Here is a 23802-nt window from a genome sequence, read left to right as displayed (position 1 = left end):
TGGTGTGACAGAGGTTGAAACCATTCCGTCAAAAAGATGTGCCTCTCTATGTCATATAGACAGGAAAAATTCAAGTTTTGGTGTTAAATCTGACCTAAACTCAGAATTTTTTATCTGCTCTAAAAGATAAGCAACAGTATAATAACCTTTAAAGAAAACCTGAGATAAAAATGAAAAAAAAAAAGTATACATACCTGGGGCTTCCTCAAGCCCCCTTTAGGCTGATCGCTTCCTTGCCCTCCTCCCGGGCGAGGGGAGAACGGCGAGGGTATGTCTCAGGAACACATTAAAGAAAAACATTAATTCATTACAACTTATAGAAGCCCAACAGAGATCCTGCAGTGTGTTAAATTCCTGGTTTCCTGGGAGCACTGAAAGGGTTAACTCCCAGTCTTTACGTATTAGCACAGAACCCAGCAGAGTTGGCAGGGTTCAGACAGAGCTGATAGCCTTGATTTACACCGACTCATTACTTGCAGAAAAGGGAGATCTCTGTAAACACACACAAGGTGAATTTCTCTGTGTTTTCCTTGTCTCCTGTGCAAGAGTTTAATAGGTCCGTTTTAAAGGGAACCTGAAGTAAAAGGAATACAGAGGCTGCTATCTCCATTCCCTTTATAAATAATGCCAGTTGCCTGACTGTCAAGAATAGCTTTTGTCTTCAGTTGTTTTGGAGTCACACATCTGCAACAAGCATGCGGACAGAAGTGTCAGACTAGAATCAAAGCGCAGCTTTCCGAGTGGTACAGTGTTTAAAGTGACTCTGTAACAAAAATTACAACGTTTTTTCTACCATCCTACAAGTTCCTAAACCTATTCTAATGTGTTCTGGCTCACTGTAGCACTTTGTACTATGACAGTCTCTGTAATAAATCAATGTATCTTTCCCCTGTCAGACTTGTCGGCCTGTGTCTGGAAGGCTGCCAACTCTTCCTGTGCTGGTCTGTTCCTCTCTGCACACTCCAGTGTGTGTTTTATTTACATAAGCCAGCAGCTTCTCTGCTATCTTATCAGTGATAGAAGAGAGCTGGATAAAGATCCTCCTCTGTTAGGCTGTGAAAGTAGCTGGCTGACACATACTGAGGAATTACAAACACAGGCAGAGCTGTCTGCAGGAAGCCTGTAATGTTCAGTGCATGAGAGAAGAAGGGGACAGAAGGTAAACACACAAATGATCTTTTGAGATTCAAAAGGAAAGCTGTATACAGCCTGCTTATGTATGGATGTATTTTCTATGTGTGGACATATTGTACATCAACCTACTTCCTGTTTTGGTGGCCATTTTGTTTGTTTATAAACAAACTTTTTAAAACTGTTTTTGACTACTTTTAATGCGGCTGGGAGCGGCGAAATTGTGACAGAGGGTAATAGTAGATGTCCCCTAACGCACTGGTATGTTTACTTTTGTGCGATTTTAACAATACAGATTCTCTTTAAAGGGAGCAGCACTGAATGATGTCCAAAGACCAGGAGGACTACAGAGTGCTAGAAGAAGCCCCAGGTAAGTTAAACTGGTGTACATTTTTTCCTTAAAGAGACACTGAAGCGAAAAAATATATATATGATATAATGAATTGGTTGTTGTACTATGAATAATTACTACAAGATTAGCAGCAAAGAAAATATTCTCATATTTTTATTTTCAGGTATATAGTGTTTTTTCTAACATTGCATCATTCTATAATATGTGCAGATTACACAACACTCAGCATTCAAAATGATTCTTTCGGAGCAGTCTGTGAACTAATGACCTCTCCTCTGGCAGAGAAAAAGAAATTTGTTCACTAACAGTTGAGATAATAAAAGTCAGAAGACAGCCCTCCCCATGACTTTGAAAGTGGTAGAGCTTAATGGCTTTTTTTGCATAGAGATAACAACTGGAGTTTCTTAACTCTTCCTGGACTGGAAACAATTAGACTGATGTATCTAATCTTAATGTTTTATTTCTTAGCTGCACTACACATACAAATAATTATATCATAATTTTCTTTTCGCTTCAGTGTCTCTTTAACATTTCCTTAAAAATCGGCTGAAAATACATATTAACTGAAAAAAATAAAATAAATCATCCAGTTAGAAATTATTTATTTAGCGTACCTATCCTGTTGATTTTAGTTTTCACTAAGATAATAATATGTCTGCTCTCTGCTGGTTTCCATCTTTACTGTTTCTCTGTGATGACAAAAGTTACATCACTTTTGCCCTTTTGTTTTTTTTTTCTTCTTAACCTAGCTCAGTGTTACTTTACCGCAAGTTTTACAGATTACTGTACCTCCCTCAGCAAACATCATCTCAATAACAGGCTTACATCACTGTGTAAACTCTTCAAAGGGAGGGGGTGATTCGATTATCTTCTGGTCATAGTGTCCTTATCTTATCGGAAATGGAAGTTTCTGTTATTTGGATTTTGAGACATGCTTGTTACTGAAGCTAAAAAAGTGAAGCTAAAAAAGACTGTTAGTACAATCTTGTTGGCACTGCACAGTTCAGCAAAGGCACACAGACCAGGTAAAAAAAAAAAAATAGGGGACATATAGGGACCTATTTTGGAAAAAGAAAACATGTTTACATACATATTTGTTCATGTACTATTTTTAGGATTTTTGAGGGAATTTTACAACCCCCTTTAAAGTACTAGAAGCAAAGCATCAGCAAATAAGTCAGGCAACTGTCATTGTTTATTAGAGAATAAAGATGGCAGCCTCCGTATTCCTCTCACTTCAGGACCCCTTTAAAGTTCCAAAAGTACATGTTACATCTTATATGCCCTTTTTATATAAATAGTCCCCTTCATTAGCACAGAAACCACAAGTTGCAGAGACTCCTATACTGCAGTAACTACAGTTATGTTTCTATTTTTTAATTAAAAATATGTGCTCTGTGCTAGTATATATATATTTTTTTTAAATCCCAATTAAACATTAACAGCATTATAGCAGATAATTAATGCATGCTAACAGATGGGGTAACCTAGATACAATAGGTAAAGGAAATGGCAGCAGTTGGATGCAATGGAAATATGTTGCTAGGTAATGGATTCTGATTTGCCGTGAAGAAGAGAGGGAATTTGAACTTATTAAAGGAGAGCTCAATTTACTCTTTTAGGCTCCTTAGGCTGCCACACTTCCATGTGCAGCCCCTCCTTCCATGTGCATCCCCTCCTTCCATGTGCAGCCCCATTGCAGCAGCTGCCTCCTTCATATAAAGTCCATCCCTACTCCCCAATTTTATACGCAGCCCCCTTTTCCATGTACAGCCTCAAAGTGTAGCTGCACTTTTTCCAGATGATCGGAATCTGCCAATTAGGATTAGGCAAAATTTCACATACATTTTTGCAATTATGGCCATGGGTGTTAAAGACAGAAAAATGAAAAATTCCATTGGATTTTTAAAATCTAGTTCCTCAAAAACTACATTTTTTTTTACTTTTCCCCTTAAAGTGTACCAGAGACTGGATGGTTAAAAGATTTAATACTTACCCAGGGCTTCCTCCAGCCCCATAAGCACATCTGATTCCCTCAAAGTCCTACAACGGACCGCCGTTTAGCCGGGATCAGCCCCGGTAACTGGCTCAGTCACGTCAGTCGGGGTCTTCTGTACATGTGCCGACCTCCCGTGCCTATGGGGCTGGAGGAAGCCCTGGGTAAGTATCAAATCTTTAAATCATCCCATCTCTGGTTTACTTTAGCATACCTTGCAATTTTGGCAACGACAGCATCTATTGGGGCTATGCTATCAACACTAAATTCGGCCTAAAATTAAGTGAAAATTACGCAAAATTGCAGTTCCTGATTACATTTATATACAAAATGAATCGAGTGTAGGGACAGCATGACAGAAAGCTCTGGCTCCAAAGGTTTTGAGATGCAGCTCCCATTCCAATGGCAACCCAAACAAGGAGTGGGGGCAGCACCCCCAAAGATTGGTTTTGTCAGGCATTACAAATGTTACTACACACATACAATGGTGCATAAGCCTTCAAGGGGGAATATGTAGGGGCTGAAATGTAACCTCACCTGGGCGCTCCGAGCATCAATGGCCACATAAATTAGATTGGTCTCAGTCACCCTCATGGAATGCCTTCAGATTTGCTCAAGTGAAATATTGTAGATCTCCGCCAGTCCGCTTGCTGCATGAAACAGCTGCAGCACAGTCTCTTCTACAATGTGTGTAACAAGTAGGTAGACAGACACTCGCTGCTGCCGCCAATCTACATATGTATTCCATTATGAAGCATTAATATTCACTGTTTTCAGTTCATGGACCCTCCTGGGAACCGCAAGCTGTCTTTATATTAAACATAGCACTTACAACACGTGCATGTGAATGATATTTGTATTCTGGTACAGAAGAGACTGATGGGCCTTTTTTTCTGACCACGGGGATTTCGCTTTAACGTGTCTGTGATATTTTTAAAATAAATACAGTCTGTGTTTCCAGCAATTTGCTCTGCCGGCCTTCTCAGTAACACTCTATTCTTACTTTGTTTAATTTCCTACTGCCAAAGCAGCTACTGATGAAACAGAGAGGTTTGGAGAAGACTAATAACTGGAAGATTAAAATGCTGTTTATATGTAGGTAATGTAGAATACACTTCAAGCAGAACGGAAATATAGAAGGTAATTCAAGCCACTGCATAGCTAGGGTCTGAATATTAATGCCTTACCAAACTCAGACAGGAAAATAACTGTCAGGATCTACCTTTGTAGGTTTGTATGGTTTAGGACAGGGCCGGATTTAGCATAAGGCACTGTAGGCACATGCCTTCAAGCGCCGTATAATGCAAAGGCTCTGAATGTCCCTATTTTGCAATTCAAAAGCTGGGCGCGCGATTGCACACAGTTCAGTTGCCAGCTTGTGGTCCAGCCCCCCAGTAATTTGATTTCCTGCATCCTGGTCAGGGTTGGGGGTGTGGCCTGTGTTGAGGGGCGCCTCTGCCTACAGGATCCTGAGTTGTAAATCCGGCCCTGGTTTAGGATGAAGTAATACCCATAGAAACGATAGTATCTGCTATGGAGCTGAAAGAGCAGTTAGGAGCCCAGTTTTCACTATTCTGCCTCACTTGTACTTAAAGAGACACTGAAGCGAAAAAAAAATGATGATATTATGATTTGTATGTGTAGTACAGCTAAGAAATAAAACATTAAGATCAGATACATCAGTCTAATTGTTTCCAGTACAGGAAGAGTTAAGAAACTCCAGTTGTTATCTCTATGCAAACAAGCCATTTAGGCCCCGTTCACACTTGCGGTTCTCTGCCAAACGGACCGGATGACCTGACCGGATCCGGACCGGATCCGAATCGGAACCGTACGGTTCTGATCCGGATCCGATCCGGATCCGGTCAGTTTGCATCAGGTGTTCATCAGGATGCGATCCGGATCCGTTTGGCAAAAGATAGTAGAAAAGGAATAAAAATGTTGGGGTCTGGGAGGTCAGCAGAAGGTGGACCTGTGGAATCAGGCCCTCCGCTGTTTAGCACTCACCTCCACCTCCAACATACTGCCAACATCTCCAGCACGTTTAAAATCACTGCTGCTCCACTCCAAAATGCTTGCCCATGTGTCCCCATCCAAAATCGCCGCTTCAATACGCATAGGAAGTGGGATAGAACATCCGGATTTTTAGCCAGTGTGTTGTGCGCTCTCCGGTTCTCATTGGTTTATATTGGCCGGATGGTGCAGTCCGGCTCCGCTCCGGATACGGCTGCCAGAGGAGCCGGACCAAAAAATAGCGCATGTTGGGTCTTATGCTGGAGTCCGGATCCGGTCCGGATCCGGTCCGGACGAAACGGACGCATGTGAACGGACGCATAGGCTTTCATTGCTATGCCGTGCGTCCGTTCCGTCCGTTCTGCATGCGGTCCGGCTCCGGCACGGCGATTCCGGACGGCGACCGCTAATGTGAACCGGGCCTAACTCTCCGACTAAGTCTTAGTCATGGAGAGGGCTGTTATCTTTACTTTTTCTCTGCTAGAGGAGAGGTCATTACTTCACAGACTGCTCTGAAAGACTCATTTTGAATGCTGAGTGTTGTGTAATCTGCACATATTATAGAATGATGCAATGTTAGAAAAAACACTATATACCTGAAAATAAAAGTATGAGAATATTTTCTTTGCTGCTAATCTTCTAGTAATTATTCATAGTACACAACCAATTCACTATATCATATTTTTTTCTTTCGCTTCAGTGTCTCTTTAAAGGGACACTATCGATTAACATGTTTATTTCAATTGAGAAATTGAGAAAATGTTTGGGAAGTGCTGCTAAGTGCTGGTGTATACAGTTCACTGCTTATCCATTTGATTGCTGTTATCTAATTCCTTTCACATTTTTCTGGTGCCAATTCTGAGGGCAGACTCAGCCATGAGGGGAGGGGGGAAATTCCTTCACAGTGTGTATCAGTTACTCTGTGTGCAGAGAGCTCAGTCAGAGACATGCAGAGCTTTCTCTCAGAGAGAGCAGAGGAAAGGTATCTTATGTGCAACATAAAAATTTGTAAAATACTGTAGCGTGTGAAACCTAATACCTGTTTTCAAATAATCTGCTTCAATATTACACTGTTCTTAGCATGTCAGACAGCAGAGATTCATAAAGATTCCTACCTCTGCAAATGAGACATTCCAAAAGGAGCTAAAATCTGCACACAAAGAATTAAAGCTTTTGACTCTGATATTTAACATGAATAGTAGGAAAATGTTAACACAGCTACTTAGACATTATTTGTACATTGTCATTTTAGAACACTTGGGTATTGATAGTGTTCCTTTAAGGCCGGTTTCACAGCAGCAACCAGCGAAAGATCCCATCTCACCACAATGCTAAAACCAGGCTTTTTATTTACCTGCGCTAATGCACGGTAATGAACCTGCATGTAATTCTTGGCAGCAAATCAAATCATATCTCTAGTGCTCACTTCCTGTGGCGGAAATACGCATTGCTGGCGAGTGTATTGACAAAACTTGCTACTGCGCATGTGCACCACAACGCAAATGAGAAAAATGTTAAAATATCTGCGGCGCCATTATCTTACATGACTTCCGGGCAATGCACGTCGCCCATAACGCACTGATGCTTTCACATCAGATGTGATACTTCCGACACATTGCACCGCATCAGGTATGAGATGTCCCATAGACTTTCATTGCTTTAGTGTTTCCCTGCAGTAAGAAAGGGTAACGCCCTGGTGTGAAAGGGGCCTCAACGGGATATAACTCAAAAAAAAAAAAACCCATTAAAATTAAAAAAGGTTCATGCTGGATCCACATACTTCTCTGCATTGTCTGTTCTGATCCAAGTCCCAGCAATGCTTCTAGTCCTCCTTTATTTCATCTATCCAAGTGTGTAGGTAAAGCCTCTTCCATCCAATCAGCCACTGAAGTGAGGTGAATAGAAATTGTTGTTACAGTCATTTTTATTCAGCTCACTTCGGTGGCTGATTACAATGACAGAACTTTTAACTACACTTGCTTTGAAGAAGTGAAGGTGAATTTTACCTCACAATCATTGTTAATCCATTTTGGAGCATTTTTATAGAATGGATGGATATGTTGGATAAATGTTCAGTGGATAAAATGACCTAACACTACTTTCTAAAAGTATTTTTTGTTTAATTTAATGTTTATAACTCTAATGTATTAAAGAGGTAGGAAACTCAGCATTTCTTCTTTGCTTTAAAAGATTATTCACAGCCGCTCTACATCAATATCAATTAGCACATTTGTACCCCCTAGCACCCTGAATACTGCCCACTCTATCCCCTCTCACCCTCCAGACCCTCAGTAAGCCTGTCTCTCACCCATTTCTGTCCCCAGCACACTTCATCGCCTTCACTTCTCCCCAAGACTCTCAACAAGCCCCTATTTCTCCCTAGAACCCCTTGGGCCAGAGGGGCAGTAGCAGTGTTAGGGAGACTTGCACAAGGTCCTCTACTGAGCAGATGCTGGCTTACTGAAAAGGCAGAGCCAAGATTTGAACCCTGGTCTCCTGTGTCAGAGGCAGAGCCCTTAACCATTAAACCTCCAAGCCACTATAGATCCTGTGCTGGTAATAATCACTTGTTTTAAAATGATTTGAATAGTAGTGATCATTAACAAACTGTTCGCAGTCCCCTTATTACAACCTCTGACACTGTGTTTGTCCTTGGTAGGTTTTAGTGCACCATAACAATTATTCGGTATAGAGTGCTTTGGGAGCAATGTAAAACTTGCACTGGGGCCCATAGCTCCTTAGCTATGCCACAGCCCCTGACCTTATATTTGCCCCTCTTAATGGGGAATGGGGGGACGTAAGTCTAAATCTGGTAGCTATGTCACTGCATACACTTCCCACTGAATCTGATTGGCCCCAATGCAAGTTGCATACGATTTGCATGATATTTTCTTGCAAGTTAAAATTACTTGCATCCTATTGCAAATATGTAATGGTAAAAAGTGCAACAACAACAACAACAACAACAACAACAACAAAAAACCCTTTGGCTGCCATCAGCTTGAAATTTTCTCCTCTTCTGCATAAAGGAGAAGATCTGCATTACATATTTACAAGGCCCACAATTCCTTATCTGCACAGACTTCTCCTGTTCATACAACACGCCGCACACTGAAAAATGGATATTCATTAATAAACCATTTTTTATTCATTGACAATAAGAAATGGCAATGAGCGGCTCCAGCTGAGCATCACCAGGGTACACACACCGACAATACGCGCAGAATGTGTATGTTTTGGCTGAACGCGGATCGGTTGAACATGTGCTGGAATAGAATTTAACGAACCATTACGCAGCATTACGCTGCAGCCTTTTCCTTCAGCTCCCATTTCTGCAATACAAAGGGATAAGCGAAGAGCAGAAGAGCGTACGTTATATATATTTATAGGTAAAAAAAATCTGCTTAACTAGGCAGCCACAATAATGCAGGTTTGTAAAGGACTGAAAGGGGAGATGATTCACAAGGCTTTTCCTGCAGTCACACAATTGCAAAACATGAATGAACATCTAGTTTGTTAAACTCCATGCTCTAGTGGTAAATGTACAGGGTGTAAATTATTCCTGCTCCTTTCACTGTTGTGTTAGGTGAGGGGAAAATGCTGAGTGTACAATGTATTAATGGTAATGTATCTCGCCTATTGAGTCTGTGATGGAACTGGCACCGCATACACGTATGTGGCGCTGGAAGCCACCCAGCAGATAAAGGAGGTGCGAGGGCCTCACTAAAGGGACAGCTGGCTAACAGGAAGCGGTGCCAAGGCTCTAACCTTTCTAAGCCAGATAAACAGACGTCAACGTGGAGAACATTTGCTCTCATCTGTCTAAACATAAATCATGCTTTTCATAGAGCAATGTTTGTAGAGCAGCCCCTTGGGGGAAAGGTCTAGAAAAAGGCTAATAGAAAAAGCTAAAGGGAAATTAGCATAAGGATTTCTAGAAAGGCCACAAAGGCCCTGGCATTGGGCGGCTGCAGCCCCGTGGGGCACCTTGACCTGAAATAGGGGTTCCAACATATGAAGGAGGAGGCTGCAAATGGAGAACAACACATAAAAAAGGGAAGCTGATGCCCAGGGGAGCTGTTCATGAAAGAATGGGGCTGCAGTACCTGTATGCTACACATGGAAGAGGGGGCTCCACATGAAATGGGAGGGGCACTGCCGCACGTGACAAGGGAGCCCCAACATACTTGGCCTAGGGGCAGAAAAATAATAAATTCAGCCTTCATTATTACTATATAACTTTATGTAGAGCTGACACTTTTTCTGGAGCACTTTCCAATTCAGAACTTTCATTGTTCTTTAGAGCAGCTGACAATCTAATGCGGAGCGGATAGCCTGGAAATACAAGGCATAGTCCATGGTGTTCATATTATTAATGCTGTGCTCCATTTTTGCATTGGCTGATGCTTGGTTACCAGGCAGCCACAGGGCCGGTTCTAAGACAGGCACATATGAGGGGGCAGTCAGAAATGTGAAGGGGGCATCATGTTTCAGCACATTTTTTTTAATCATGGATGGTAGTGGGTGAAAAAATGGGCGTGGTCATAACGTCACGTGGACAGGGCTAACTGTAATGTAGTTAAACCAGCTAATGTAGTTACATAAAAAATATTTTCCACCATCCAGCTTTCCTGCACATTCAAAGAGCCCGCTACCCAACCACAATATCATTCATTCTGACAGCAGGAACCTGTGCCTCCCCTCTTCCCACTGAGAGCGGCCATATCCCGAAGAGAGCAACAGGTCAGATCCATAAGGAGGAAGAGTACTGACCAGGGGTGGCTCCTGCCAATTTTGCCACACGTCACGGATCATCCAGGAGAGAAGAAGCAGCAGGGACTTGGGCAGGGAAACACACACGGTCTGTGGCAAGTCAACTCCTTCTAGGGTACCCTTACACCTGCAGTATCGCTACCAGGGCCGGGCCGAGGCATAGGCTGGAGAGGCTCCAGCCTCAGGGCGCAGTGTAGGAGGGGGCGCACAATTCACTCAGCTGTCATTCCTAATTGTGTATGAAGCAGAAAGAAATAAGAAAAGGGGATACATGGCAGTGACTGCAAACCAGCATACGGTCAGATTATTTTACATGTGTGATGGGACAATAAAGATTTCACTATTCCTGCATAAGTCTGTGTGCGGATCCATACTTCTCTTCTAACTTGGAAGTGAGACACACTAAGCAAACCACACATCTGTATGTACAAATGGATGGACAATGTGGCTAAAAATATAGGAATACTACGAGAAGTCATTAATTATTTAAAAAAAAATGTAGCATACATTTATATTGCAAACGTAGCATGGTATGCCCCACTGGCAGGCAGCACAAAGCAGCTATGATGGATCACTAAATGTAATAAGCTACTCACAGAAATGCTACTCAACAGTCAACAATTGGTCTGATATGCTGCAGTTGCAAAATAAATATCTAGTACTCCAATAAGACCCTTTGAGAGGCAGTTTAAAGGACCACTATAATGTGACCCCCCCCTCCCCCCCCGAATATGGCATTCAGTGTGTGTGGGTGTGTTTTTAATAGCTGTGTTTAAAATATATACATTTAATAATGAGTACTTCAGCTTATTTTGGACACCTGCATTTATCTTATAGGTGAAGCTTAGTTGTACCACATGTAAGAGAGATGGTATAATCCTTTTTGTTACTTCTTACTCCTCACAACTACCTGAATAGCTCACTTAAGGGCAGAAACCCACTAGGAGCGATTTTCTGAGCAATTTACGATTTGAAAACTGTTGCTAATGTAATGCTATGGGTGTGACCCCACTTGAGCGATGTGTTTTTATAAAAATTCCCCTAGCATTGCATTAGCAAGAGCTTTTTCAAATCGCTAGCGATTCGAAATTGCTTCTTGTGGGTTTCTGGCCTTATGATGCCACATACTGGAACCACTGCCCCATCCTATGCTTCTCCATGAAAGGTCTCCCATTTCCACTTCCTGTGCAGGTGATGTTAGGGTCAGCTTTCCTTGTGCATCAGGGCCGGTTCACACTCAGAGCTTTGCCCACGATCACATTCGGCTTTGCGATCGTGATTTGCGGGCAAAATCTGGCGATTCAGCACAATTTGCGCTTGTGATTCCCGTTCAACAAAACAAGAATCACAGAGCATTTGCCCCCGAAGCACTGCATGCATCACGTTTGCAATTAATCAAAATCACAACCGCAGTGTGTATGTATCCATATGAATACATTGTAGCAGTGCTTTGCAGATCACCGGCATTCAGCAAAGCGCTGATGAAGTGCCCCAGTGTGAATCAGCCCACAGACTTCCATGCATGGGCAATTAGGAACCTGACCCCTACAGAAATTATGAGAAAATAATAAAAATCAAATAAGTCTGTAGACTTGAAAACTAAATACAATTGACCAAAAACAAACAAACAAAAAACACAACAGTTTACTTGATGGTTTCTGATTGGTTGCTATGGATACTGCATTTGCACTTAGCAAATTGGTTATAATGCTGTTTAACTGAATGAGCGAATTTAAGTGACAAAGCATTCAGTTATTTGTGTTTCTTTTTCATTTTAGAGTGGTTTGAGTACATTTAAATGTGCTATATTAAAGTGTCTTGTTCAACAGATTGTCAGTTTTGCTTGCAGCTATTCATGACAGCTCATGCAGTAAGTAACATAGCTAAAACAATGCTTTAAATGTACTGTTGTCATGACAACAATCGGAATCTGAATGCAGCCTAATTTGCTAAATTATCACACTTTCGCTTTTAGAAATCTGTCATAAAGAAAGAACATGTTGCTTCTACTAAGGTTATCCTTATCACTATGAGTACCTTGTCTCCTCTGTCAGTTCTGCATTTCCTCACAGAAGCACACTTATTATTGAGACAAGATGGTGGGACATATCCCTAATAAAAAGGTTGTAGAGTCTAGTGCTGTGAGACATCCAATTAATCCCTTTCTGCCTTACAGCAAAAATAAATTCCAGTCACAGTGCTAAACTGGCCAGCTTTATTACTGAGAACCACTATACACAATGAGCCTGCTTGACTGTGCACTGGTGGATTCAGGGCCGGGCCGAGACAGAGGCAAGAGAGGCTTCAACCTCAGGGCGCTGTGTAGGAAGGGGCGCACTCAGCTCAGCTATCATTTCTATATTGTGTTTGAAGCAGAGAGAAATAAGAGAAGTGTACTGTATACATGATAGTGACTGCAAGCCAGATAACTAGAGATTAAAGTGTTGGGGGGGGGGGGTTAGGGGCCCTGGGGCGCCTCTTAGTCTAATAGAAATCAGTGTGTGACGCCTGAGGTGGGAGGGATGGAGGGGAGCAGTTTGGTCTCTCAGCCTTGGGTGCTGGTGGACCTTGTCCCGGCTCTGGGTGGGTATACAGCATTTGTTCCACACTTGGATCACATTTGTGGTTCTCCAAACCCAACTCGTACACACACCCCAACAATCTGCCCAGCATCATTTAAACTTGGTCTGTTGGACGACAGTTGGGCATGTACAGCTGGCAAACAACAAGACAACCAACTGATAATGGGTGGTTTGCCAGATCCAACTGGCGGATCAACCTGCACAAGTACCTTGCAGGTTGGCCACGTGTGTACAAGTTTTCTGAACAACTTTGTTGTTTTTGAATGCAAACATGTTGTGCAGTGTCTCGTTTCACTTGCGCGCGTAGTATTTAGTTGAGTTAGTTGTTTAGTTGGTTGGCATGCGTATACATACTTACGTGTACGTACTGTCGTGTAAACAACTTGTCATGCTGGTTGTGCATGTTGTGTGGTTGGTTGTTCATTATTTTGTATGTGTATGAGCCTTTAAAAAAACAGCCTTTGCAAAAGCAAAAGGCAATTGGGATTTACCTGTGTTAAAAAAGCTTGTCTGCTCAAACCCTAAAGACTCGTACACATGTCTGACTTAAGTCAGTTGAGGAGGCTGATAATGACCGCTTCAGCCGACAATCAGGTGTGTGTACGGTAGCCGGCAACCCCTGGCGACCAACAATCTGTGAGCGATCCGCTGGGTGGATCTACTCAACCCCAGCGATGCCAATCCCCCAGCCAGTCCCATTATTCGTGCCTCTCACCCTGCCTGCCCTGTGACGTCACGCATGCAGCGCTGGTCATCCCTCCCTCCCCTTCACATAGCAACACAGCTGACACGCATGCATGCAGCCTGGCCCAGTGATGTCACCGAAGGGGATCAGGTCCTTATCCACGACAGGCGACATCAGTTGGGAATGTGTACGGGCCCTAAGTATATTCGGGCATATCTATATTGTACTATAGTGTAAAATTACTGATATTCTACTATGGCTATTCCACGCCCATTTTCCTCTAGACGGGAGTGAAATGCATACGACAGGTAGCCAGCGAGTTAGACAAAATCTACAGAATTGTAGGGCACATGACAGAACAGGATCATCCACCAGGCAACCTAGGCAGGTGCTGGGGCCTAGCGGGCATCAAGGGGCCCACCAGCCACCTTCACTGACCTCTCTCCACTTCAGCTTACCAAAGAGTCCACAAGGGGGGCTCAAATCTACTACCTTACCTAGGCCCCCGTTACATCCTAATCCATCTCTGCTTGTTAGATTTCTATGATCCCCTGCAATCACCTCAGCATTGGAGAAGGAGCAATGGCAAATGTTCAATGGGATGTCTATATGTTTAGAGAAGTAAGGGGTGAGATGTGACCTCCCTGCTGACAATGCTGCACATCCACAGTCACAAACCCAGCAATACATAAGTGTTTCTCATACAGGCTGCATACAGAAAGAGCCCTGGATGGACATTAAACTCTTGACCTCATTGCTGCCAAAACCACAATGCTAGATGCCAGCTTCTGAGCGCCCATGCTGCTAGGCAACAGACGGTGCCTTCATTCGGCCTCCCATGGATGAGTGAATAAAATATGACATGAGATTGTGGGGATGAAGGGGTTAATGAACCCTTTCTTGCATTTGCGCCTCATGTAAAATATCGCACCATAAACTTGTCCCTCTGCATCTTCCAGCACCAGCCTTGAAATAAATAAATCATAGAAAGTGAACCATTGTTCCCTCATTTGTCTTCATCTATGAGTTTTCTGTCATTGTGCTTTAGTTCTGCAATTTTATCTTCTTGCATTAGGCACTTTTATATTTTATCTGAATTTCGATCTGCCTGTCACTCCTCATTGTTCTGCCTCTTCATCCTGTAATGTGCTATCTGTCACAAGCTCTTCTCAATCTCATTTTCCTTTGCCTGGTGTTGTAACTTTATTGGATCTTACGTAACATTTTCCCTGTTTCCATGCTTTTTCTTCTCGGCACTTTACAGGAATAAATAGACACCATGTTATATATAGAAGTGGTTTTCTATTTTTATTCACTGTCACAAAGACTGCGACCTCCACACTGACAGCGTGACAAAATCGCCCTCATCTTACTCATCCTTGCACTTCTTTGTGATACGGCTATTGAATCATGAGAGGCCAAAAGGTAGTTCTGACCTTTTCTCGCTGATTCCCTGTCCTTTGAGCTGTGCGTGTGTCCACTTTATTTATTCTGGTATTCTCTTCATAGAAGTCCCTATATTAGAAAGGTGATATACTGGAGTGCTGGTCCATCACCCCTTCTTACTCAAGGCTAGGGATGATCAATGAGATGCAAATATTTCTGAGTTCATGCAGAATTATGCAAATATTTATGCAAATATATGCAACTTGAAGATGGACCAATCCAGTCCCACCCAGGTTTAAATTGGTTGGTCCATTTTCAAGCTGCATATATTTGCATACAAATGTGCATAATCCTGCATGAACTTGGAAATATTTGCATCTCAGTGATCATCCCTACCCAAGATAAAACACTGCAGAATGATGAATAGCGTTTGCATTGAGCTCCTGTATTGTTCATCACCCTCTGACTGATAATCTAATTTCATTGCTATTCATTTTGCAAGACGTTTAACCATTGCCACACTGATCAAAGAAGCTAAACCATCCTCCAAGCAAAGAACAGCATCTTCCATTCAAAAGCTTAGTACTTAAAATGCTCAAATGTTATTTTCTTCTGCAGGTACATCCTGACATTAAAGTCTGTTCACATGACCAGAGGCAGATCAGTTGAGGTACGTATATTGTTTTTTTACGGCTGTTTTGACTTTGCGGGTAAAGTCGCAGGATTGATACTCTCATTTTTGCTTGACACTCAATAGATTTCTGCTGAAATCTAATCGAGACCTAGAGCGCGTTGTGATTAGGGAATTGATCCATTGATTTCCAATCATAGATGCATAAATAAGGGTGCCTTATCTACTAGTGCATGTATTTTAGTGGCATGCACTGTGGATGGGGCTAGAGATGCGAGCGAACCGTTCGCTAGCGAATCTCTATGGGCCTGCACTAATTCCGGGTCGCCATGACCCGGAGTAGTACGGCTGCGCTGGGCCGGCGGTGCGTGTCTTTGATTGCGCGCCTGTTGCCGGGCACTATCTGCGCATGAGCATGACGTAACTCCGTAGCGACCCGGAAGTAGTACAGGGTGAGGGGTTCGCCATCTCTAGATGGGGCTGCTGCTTGGATTGCATCAGCCTGTTGTTTAAAGGCACAGACAGAACTCTCTGCAGAGATTGCAGCCTCTATCAGTCTCAGTCAGTGGTGCCTGAAGTGATTAGACTCCTGCCAAAGTTCTTTTCTTAAAGCCGGATTGTCACCATAAAAATCAAATTTCAACAGCTACTGGTCTGAGTGTATTAAGTGATAAAGATGCTAATCCTGCATTCAAAACTTTCAAAACCTTTTCTGCTGTTATGGTTTGGAGTTATACCTTAGGAGCACTGGCCTTTTAATTGCCATTGCCAAACAGTTGCATGCTGGGGGGGGTCTTTTTATCTATAATATATTCCTCCTTTTCCCTTTATTTCCACCTCCTTCTAATGCCATAGGACAGTGCACTTCCTAGTATAAACCTCAGTGGAAGTGTCTGAAGACTCTGGGAGGAGCGCGGGTAACAAAAACACAATTAGCAAGAGTGAGGGAGGAAATGATGTCAGGAGGTCAAAGGTAACCAAAATGGAAACTGTCTAGAATATGATTCTCTGCTTTTCTTTTATAAACTTCACAGGAATCATAAAGGGGACAGCGCAATGCGTCTGTTGTGTAAGTAGAACTAGTATTTATCTACTTATGGTTCCCTGCACACTGCATGCGATTCCAATTCTTAATCGTTTTTTACATCCGATTCCAATTTTTAATCGTTACTGCATGCTGCATTTTTTCCTCCGTTTTTCTGTTGATTGCATTCAGGGAAAATCAGAATTGAAAATCGGAATCAGAAACGGAATCGCAATCACAAAACGGATTTGCAATGTGCAGGGAGCCTATATGTGTGTTTTTATTTGTAGGATAGCATGGGTGTCTTTAACACTCAGCTAAAACCAATCAATGAGAAGCCCACCAAAAGTTTTATAGGTTTCATTACAATGCTCTTTGTGTAGGGCTTGGTGACACATTAAATTGTCTGACCATACTTTGTGCAATAAACTCTTGAAAATTTCAATTGTGTTATATTCGCTACTTTGACTGCTTTTAATGATGAGCACACATTTTGCATAATGCTCATTTCGATTCATTATTCGTAATTACAATGCAAAATGTTAATGCAACATTTCAGGAAAGTTCGTAATTAAATTTGCATGTAAACGTAATCAGGAACCGTAATTTCACATAATTTTTGCGTAACTTCGTTCTGACTTAAAGAGAACCCGAGGTGGGTTTGAAGAATATTATCTGCATACAGAGGCTGGATCTGCCTATGCAGCCCAGCCTCTGTTGCTATCCCAAACCCCCCTAAGGTCCCCCTGCACTCTGCAATCCCTGATAAATCACAGCCAAGCTGCTGACAAACAGCTTGTCAGAGCTGGCTGTGTTTATCTCTATAGTGTCAGTCTGCTGCTCTCCCCGCCTCCTGCAGAACTCCAGTCCCCGCCTGCATCCCTTCCCTCCCTGCTGATTGGAGGGAAGGGACGGGGGCAGGGACAGGAGCTATGCAGGAGGCGGGGGAGCAGCTGAGACTGACACTACAGATGTAAACATAGCCTCACAGCATGGCTGTGATTTATGAGGGATTGCAGAGTGCAGGGGGACCTTAGTGGGGTTTGGGATAGCAACAGAGGCTGGGCTGTATAGGCAGATCCAGGCTCTGTATGCAGATAACATTCTTTAAACACACCTCGGGTTCTCTTTAAGGCTCGGTTCACATTAGGCTGTTTTCAGCCTACGTTCCGCTCCGATGGGAAAGTTCACATTGCTACGTTCCTCTCCGTTCCGTTCCCTGCGTTCCGCTCATCGGAGCGGACGTTCCCGACATGTCAGGACCTTGCGTTCCCGCTCCGCTCGCGGAGCGGAACGCAAGCGTATGGGCGGATGCGTCCTAATGTGAACCCGGCTTTAGCGATTAATAAAAAAGTCCCCATGCATGCTATCGTCAACTCAGATATTCATTTGCATTTTCAAAATTGATTATCCCAAAAACTGTAAGTTCTTTTTGAAAAATTCTTCACTTGTTCCCAATATTCCACTTAATATATGCAGCAATTTTAGTGACGATAGCATGTATGGGGGCTTTGCTATTAACCGCAAAAATCAACATGAAATTACGCAAAATGTTGCGTGACTACGCAAAATTACGGATGGATTCTGCAAAATCAATTGCATGTCCAAATCGTAATTACGTATGGCCGTAATTGTGAAAAATTATGCGAAATTTCACATAATTAGCAGATTAGGATCATCACTAGCCGCTTTGTCTTCCACGGGAGAGGTAAGCTAACTAGAACTTTCCTTTTTAAACAGTTTTGAATTATTTACTCATTTTTGCCCGCCTTCTACCAATTGATACTGTTGTATGATAAATCCTAAATAACTCACCATGCCCTTCGCAAAGGCTTCTACAAAGTTTCCCCTCTTAGTAATTGTACATTTCTGCCCTGGATGGATCAATTATGTTAAAATGGCAGCTCCCCTGTTCATTGTCTTTTCGTCTGGAACAGCAGATGCTGACAGAGACGTACAGGATTCGGAAAAGGTTAAATATAAAGGCATACAAGGGATCTCAATGCTCTGGCAGACCGTTCTTACTTTTGTATTCTAAAGAAAACCTGAATTTGGTTTGACAGACAAAACTAGAGGAATGGAACTTTTAGCAGGTTAGTAAGTGAAGTGAATTGTGTTGCTAGTGGCGTAGCTAATGAGCTGTGGGCCCCGGTGCAAGTTTTACATTGGGCCCCCTAAGCATTCTATACATAACAATTGAAACGGCACACCAAAACCTGCCAATGGCAACTACAGTGTCAGAGGTGCAAGTAAGGGAGATGGGAAACAGTTTGTTAATGATTACCACTATTCAAAGTATCTATAGAAGTGATTATTACAAACACGGGGCAATAGAGAGCTAATATTGTGCTTGAGGGAGGGCCCCTCTGACCCAAGGGCCCTGATGCGGTCGCTACCTCTGCAACCCCTATTGCTACGCCACTGTGTGTTGCCTTCCTGCTTCTGATTCGGGTATGTGTACTGTACACTCACAGCACCGTCTCCTAGCAACCGTGTGCCCCTGTCTGCCATTCATTCCAGGTCCTCTACTACTTGTTGGCCCCAGATGGGTCTATAGAGATTACACTAGCAATGAGATCTGGGCAGAGTGTCAGCCAGGTGGATAGTGCTAGTACAGTATTTGGAATATGAATGTCCAAACAAAATGAATGTGGGAGATAACTGTACTTTACTTTAGGTCCCTTCATGTCTCTTATATAGAAATATTTTATTCCTAGCCAAGTATGTTTACTATTATATGATAGTATATCATCGGGGGCCTACTGAGAGACACTGCTGCACAGTGATAAGCTGCTGTGCAGAAGAGGAGAGGGCGGGCTCAGCGTTGGACTAGGTGTTTGTGCTCTGCTGCATGCTCTGCCATTGATATTGGGCCGCCCCCTAGTTTTTGCCATCTGAATCGTATGATTTGGTTGGCTTCATGGTAGGGCCGACACTGGTAATGCAGGTTATGTCAGTGAGTTTAGTACTTCTCTTCCTTTGATCACCTAACCCTAATTGATTTCCTTAATGTAACCCCCTTTCTGACATACAGTAAAGCCCTACACTCCCCCTTCAAGGTAAGCCTTTTCTGAGGCTTAACTCAACCTCCCTTTCTTAATCTCTTCCTAATCCCAAACCTGAACCTCTCCCCCAACTTAACCCCTTTTTCACACCTACATTTACCTCCATCACAATCTTAATGCTTCCCGCTGCTTAACTCTGACCTCCACTCTTAAAGCGGATCCGAGATGAAAAACTAACTATAACAAGCAACTTGTATATATATCTTATCTAAAGTTTAGACAGCAAATCTAGCTGCAAACGGCTTCAACAGAATATGATTATTTCTTTCTGTGATACAATGATAGCGGCCATGTTCTGTTTGTAAACATTACACACAGGCAAGCTGATCTGCATCTCCAGCCCTCAGCCTGTGAAAACCTAATTACCCCCCTCCTCCCCTCTGCCTCTGAAATTTCTGGATAGTAACACCTCCCCCTCCTCCTGCCCAAACTGAGCTCCCATAAGCCCTTGCTACTGTCTGAAAATGCCAAGGCACTCTGAAAAGCTGTGGGTGAGGCTTGTTTAGTTTATAGGGAATTAGAGTATTAAAACAAAAACAAAAAAAGTATTTGGCTTGAGTAATTACCTATAAACTATATGAAAGGAACACAATTATGCAATGAGTAAAAGTTTATCTCGGATCCACTTTAAGCAGTGCACAGTGATAAGACTGACATTGTGTGGCAAACATCACACCAAAATGAACTGTAGGCAGTTGAGTTTGAGCAGTTCAGGAAGAGTGCACAGGGGCGGTTGGCCCATGACGCCAAGTGAGGCAGCTTCCTCAGGCGGCATGGGCCCTAAGAACAGCAATTTGCCCACTCCTCTGCTCCCCTACCCTCATGCCTTCCTCCCCTTCCCTTCCGTCCTCACAAGTTTGCCTCAGGCAGCAAAAAGTCTAGAACTGGCCCTGACAGTGCACTATAAGTCTCGTAATGCAATAAGGTATCAGTGTGGAGGCAGGAAATTTGGGCATCCGATAGTGGCGGAAGTTTGGGTGCCGCCACAGGGGCCCATTGATTTATCCATTAAGAGGGGAAATTTTAGCACCTGCGGCCCGACTCCTGATATTTATAGGCACCAAACTTCCCCTTTTTACAGATCATTTAATGGGCCCCTGTGGCCCGAGAATTGTAAGTAATTTATAGCGTTCTTTTAGGTATGTCAGTTAGATCCAATTCACAAATTCAGCTGCTAAGGTTCTGCATCCACTTCTGCCACAGCAAGTCATGAATTTATTCCTCAGCGCTAAATTCCAAACTATTTCCACTTTTGGTTGCTCTGTCGTCACCCAGTGCTCAAAGCAAACATGAGGTGACCACCACATCCCGGGCCCTTATGACAGGGACCTTTTAAGAATATCATGCGTGATGTGCATATACCGTACACCCATATAGCATGTGCAAAAATGCAAAACAAGGGCCCAGTCTCCAATCCCGACTAGTTTCGGGGTTCCACAATCCTCAGGGGATATTAACGTTATTGTGGAGTTTTATGCAGCGGCGGGGACAGTAAAGGTTAGCTGTGGGGGGTAGGGTTTTTAATATAAGCGTTAGTGTAAGGAATACTGAATGCACCAAGGGGGAGCATTTTTGAACATCTTAGTACAGATATATCAATATCTTCATAAGAGAAAAGCAGTAACTCACCCCTATGGACAGAGACTCTAGCCTAATTGCAGTAGACAGAGATGAGGGTGTCATCCCTGCTAATTTGACTTGTCATCATTTGCAAAGTTTTTGCGGCTGATAAAATATTACAAGAAGTGATTCATTTCTTGTTTTTTTTTTCTTTTCTTATTTTTCTTCTAAAGAAATAAATAAAAAAAAAAAACACCAAAAAACAGATAGAAAGTAAAGTTAAAAGTAATTACGATTTGTCTTCACTTTTTTCTTGTTCACTTTCCATGATGAATAATTACTATATTGCATTTTCAGACAATTATTTTATCTTTACACTCACAGATCTGAATATTCTGCAGCTTTTAATGATAAACATCATCATCTAAGACAGTCACTTTGAATTGCCATTGCATTAACAGTTCCTCCTAGCAATAGATTGGATTTCCCAATATGTATTTGTTGGAAATATAATAACAGCATTGCTTGGTGTGTCAGCTTGTTACCACTATGCCAAAGTCGGAATCTTTGCAAATGTCTCCATTACCTACAAATGTCTGGCGTGAAATAGCAGTTGCTATTTATGGCCTGCTAGTCATTGGCCAATATATCCTTGTCATCCTAGATGAGTACTCAAGATATCCTGATATTGCACTTATACCAGCCACATCCACTGTCAGCGTAATACTGGTAGCGGGAAACATATTTTTCCAGTTTATGGCACTGCTTGGATATTGAAGTCAGATAACGGCCTTCCTTTTAATGGGTATATTTCTTCGGTTTGTTGTTTGCTGTAGATTCATTCCTTTGGGAGAGATAACCCCAAGAGGAGCATAAGCAGATGTAAGAGAAAAAAAACTGTGAAAGTGAAATTGAGGAAAGAACAGCTCGAGGGAGAAAAGATGCAGTGAATTTGATTTACTCAGGTTCAGGGGCCAGAAATTATCAAAGATCATAAATAACCTTGCAAACATAATTTGGAATTATTAATACTTGCCTGCTAATAGGTGACAAGGGTGTTGGTTGTGTCTAGGTTTTCAAACCTATTTCCATTCAGCACAAGGACCTCAAAGGTCTTCTTGTGAACAGTGTGGGTTAGGGCAGCCATTAGAAGAGTGTAAGGGTGCAATTTTAATTGGCCATTTTTATCAGTTCAATGTAGTATTTTGAATACTATAAACAGATTGTGTTGATAAGCTGTTATACTACATGGAAGTAGTAAAATTGGCTAATCATCAGCTAATAAAAGTGGAATGTGTGTACACATCTAGGCTGGATCACCAATGGCCAACCAGAGTGGACAGTGTAGTGTCTGCTCTGATGGTGAGTTGAGGTCCACTTGGAGTCCAGAGCAGATGTGTTTCCACCATAGGGTTCTATGGGAAATGCATTATCTTGTACAGAAAGGTCAGGAATTTGCTACGGATCAAATGGATCCATTGCGTACTGATATTTGTGAACAGAAGGAATGTTCATTTTCCTAGCCAGTAGCCAGCAAAACTGACATAAAAGGTCTGCTTTTCATTCTGATGTTAACCAAGCCTGAGGCATTTTCATTCCATATTGAGACCCTGCAGCAAAGCGCAAAGGCGACACGTTTTGTGCACCAAAATGTAACAGATTAGATTGTAAGTAGTGATGACATTCAAATTTGGAACAAGTGCTAAAATTGGCTCAATAGTAGAAAAGTGTTTATAGTTTGGTTGAATTAGTGATGGTCAAGTGATCAGTCCTTAAAGGATACCTGAACTGACATGTGACATGATGAGATAGACATGTGTATGTACAGTGCCTAGCACACAAATAACTATGCTGTGTTCCTTTTTTTCTTTCTCTGCCTGAAAAAGAGTTAAATATCAGGTATGCAAGTGGCTGACTCAGTCCTGACTCAGACAGGAAGTGACTACAGTGTGACCCTCACTGATAAGAAATTCCAACTATAAAACACTTTCCTAGCAGAAAATTGCTTCTGAGAGCAAGAAAGGGGTAAAAAAAGGGGAATTTCTTATCAGTGAGGGTCACAATGTAGTCACTTCCTGTCTGAGTCTGGACTATGTCAGCCACTTGCATACCTGATATTTAACTCTTTCAGGCAGAGAAAGAAAAAAAGGAACACAGCATAGTTATTTGTGTGCTAGGCACTGTACATACACATGTCTATCTCATTATGTCACATGTCAGTTCGGGTATCCTTTAACACTGGCCAGCAATGCTTCTGTCATGTTACAAGATCACTGTTGGAGTTCAGTATCATTTTACCAACTGCTCTACTAATGATCACAACTAGTCCAGGTGGCCAGTAGTCAGTGGGAGAAAAAAAAAAACAGTGAGTGTATGGTTCCTTAGCTAATCCAACCAGACCACAGGCACCAATCTTGACAAGGGTTGGTCAGATTCATGGGCTCCTTGCTGATGAGGACTGCAATCAAGGTGTGATGACAGATGACAGAGGATTGAAGATACAAGAGTACAGATAAAAATGACACTTGAAAATAGAAGAATATGCGAAAATAGAAAAGGGGTGAGAGTATCCTGCAATTTGATGTGGGTAGACTTCTTTTACTT

General features: G+C 42.4%; 1 protein-coding gene across 2 annotated transcripts in view; it reads right to left on the bottom strand.

Moving 5' to 3' along the window:
- SEZ6 (seizure related 6 homolog) overlaps window positions 1-23802 on the bottom strand; it is a 759189-nt gene that overhangs the window by 202297 nt on the left and 533090 nt on the right. The gene's annotated exons all lie outside the window — the stretch shown is intronic.

Source organism: Hyperolius riggenbachi, chromosome 2 (assembly GCF_040937935.1).
Source record: "Hyperolius riggenbachi isolate aHypRig1 chromosome 2, aHypRig1.pri, whole genome shotgun sequence".
Lineage (NCBI taxonomy): Eukaryota > Metazoa > Chordata > Amphibia > Anura > Hyperoliidae > Hyperolius > Hyperolius riggenbachi.
Note: the sequence above shows the minus strand (reverse complement) of the source record. Positions and strands in the feature narration are given on the sequence as shown.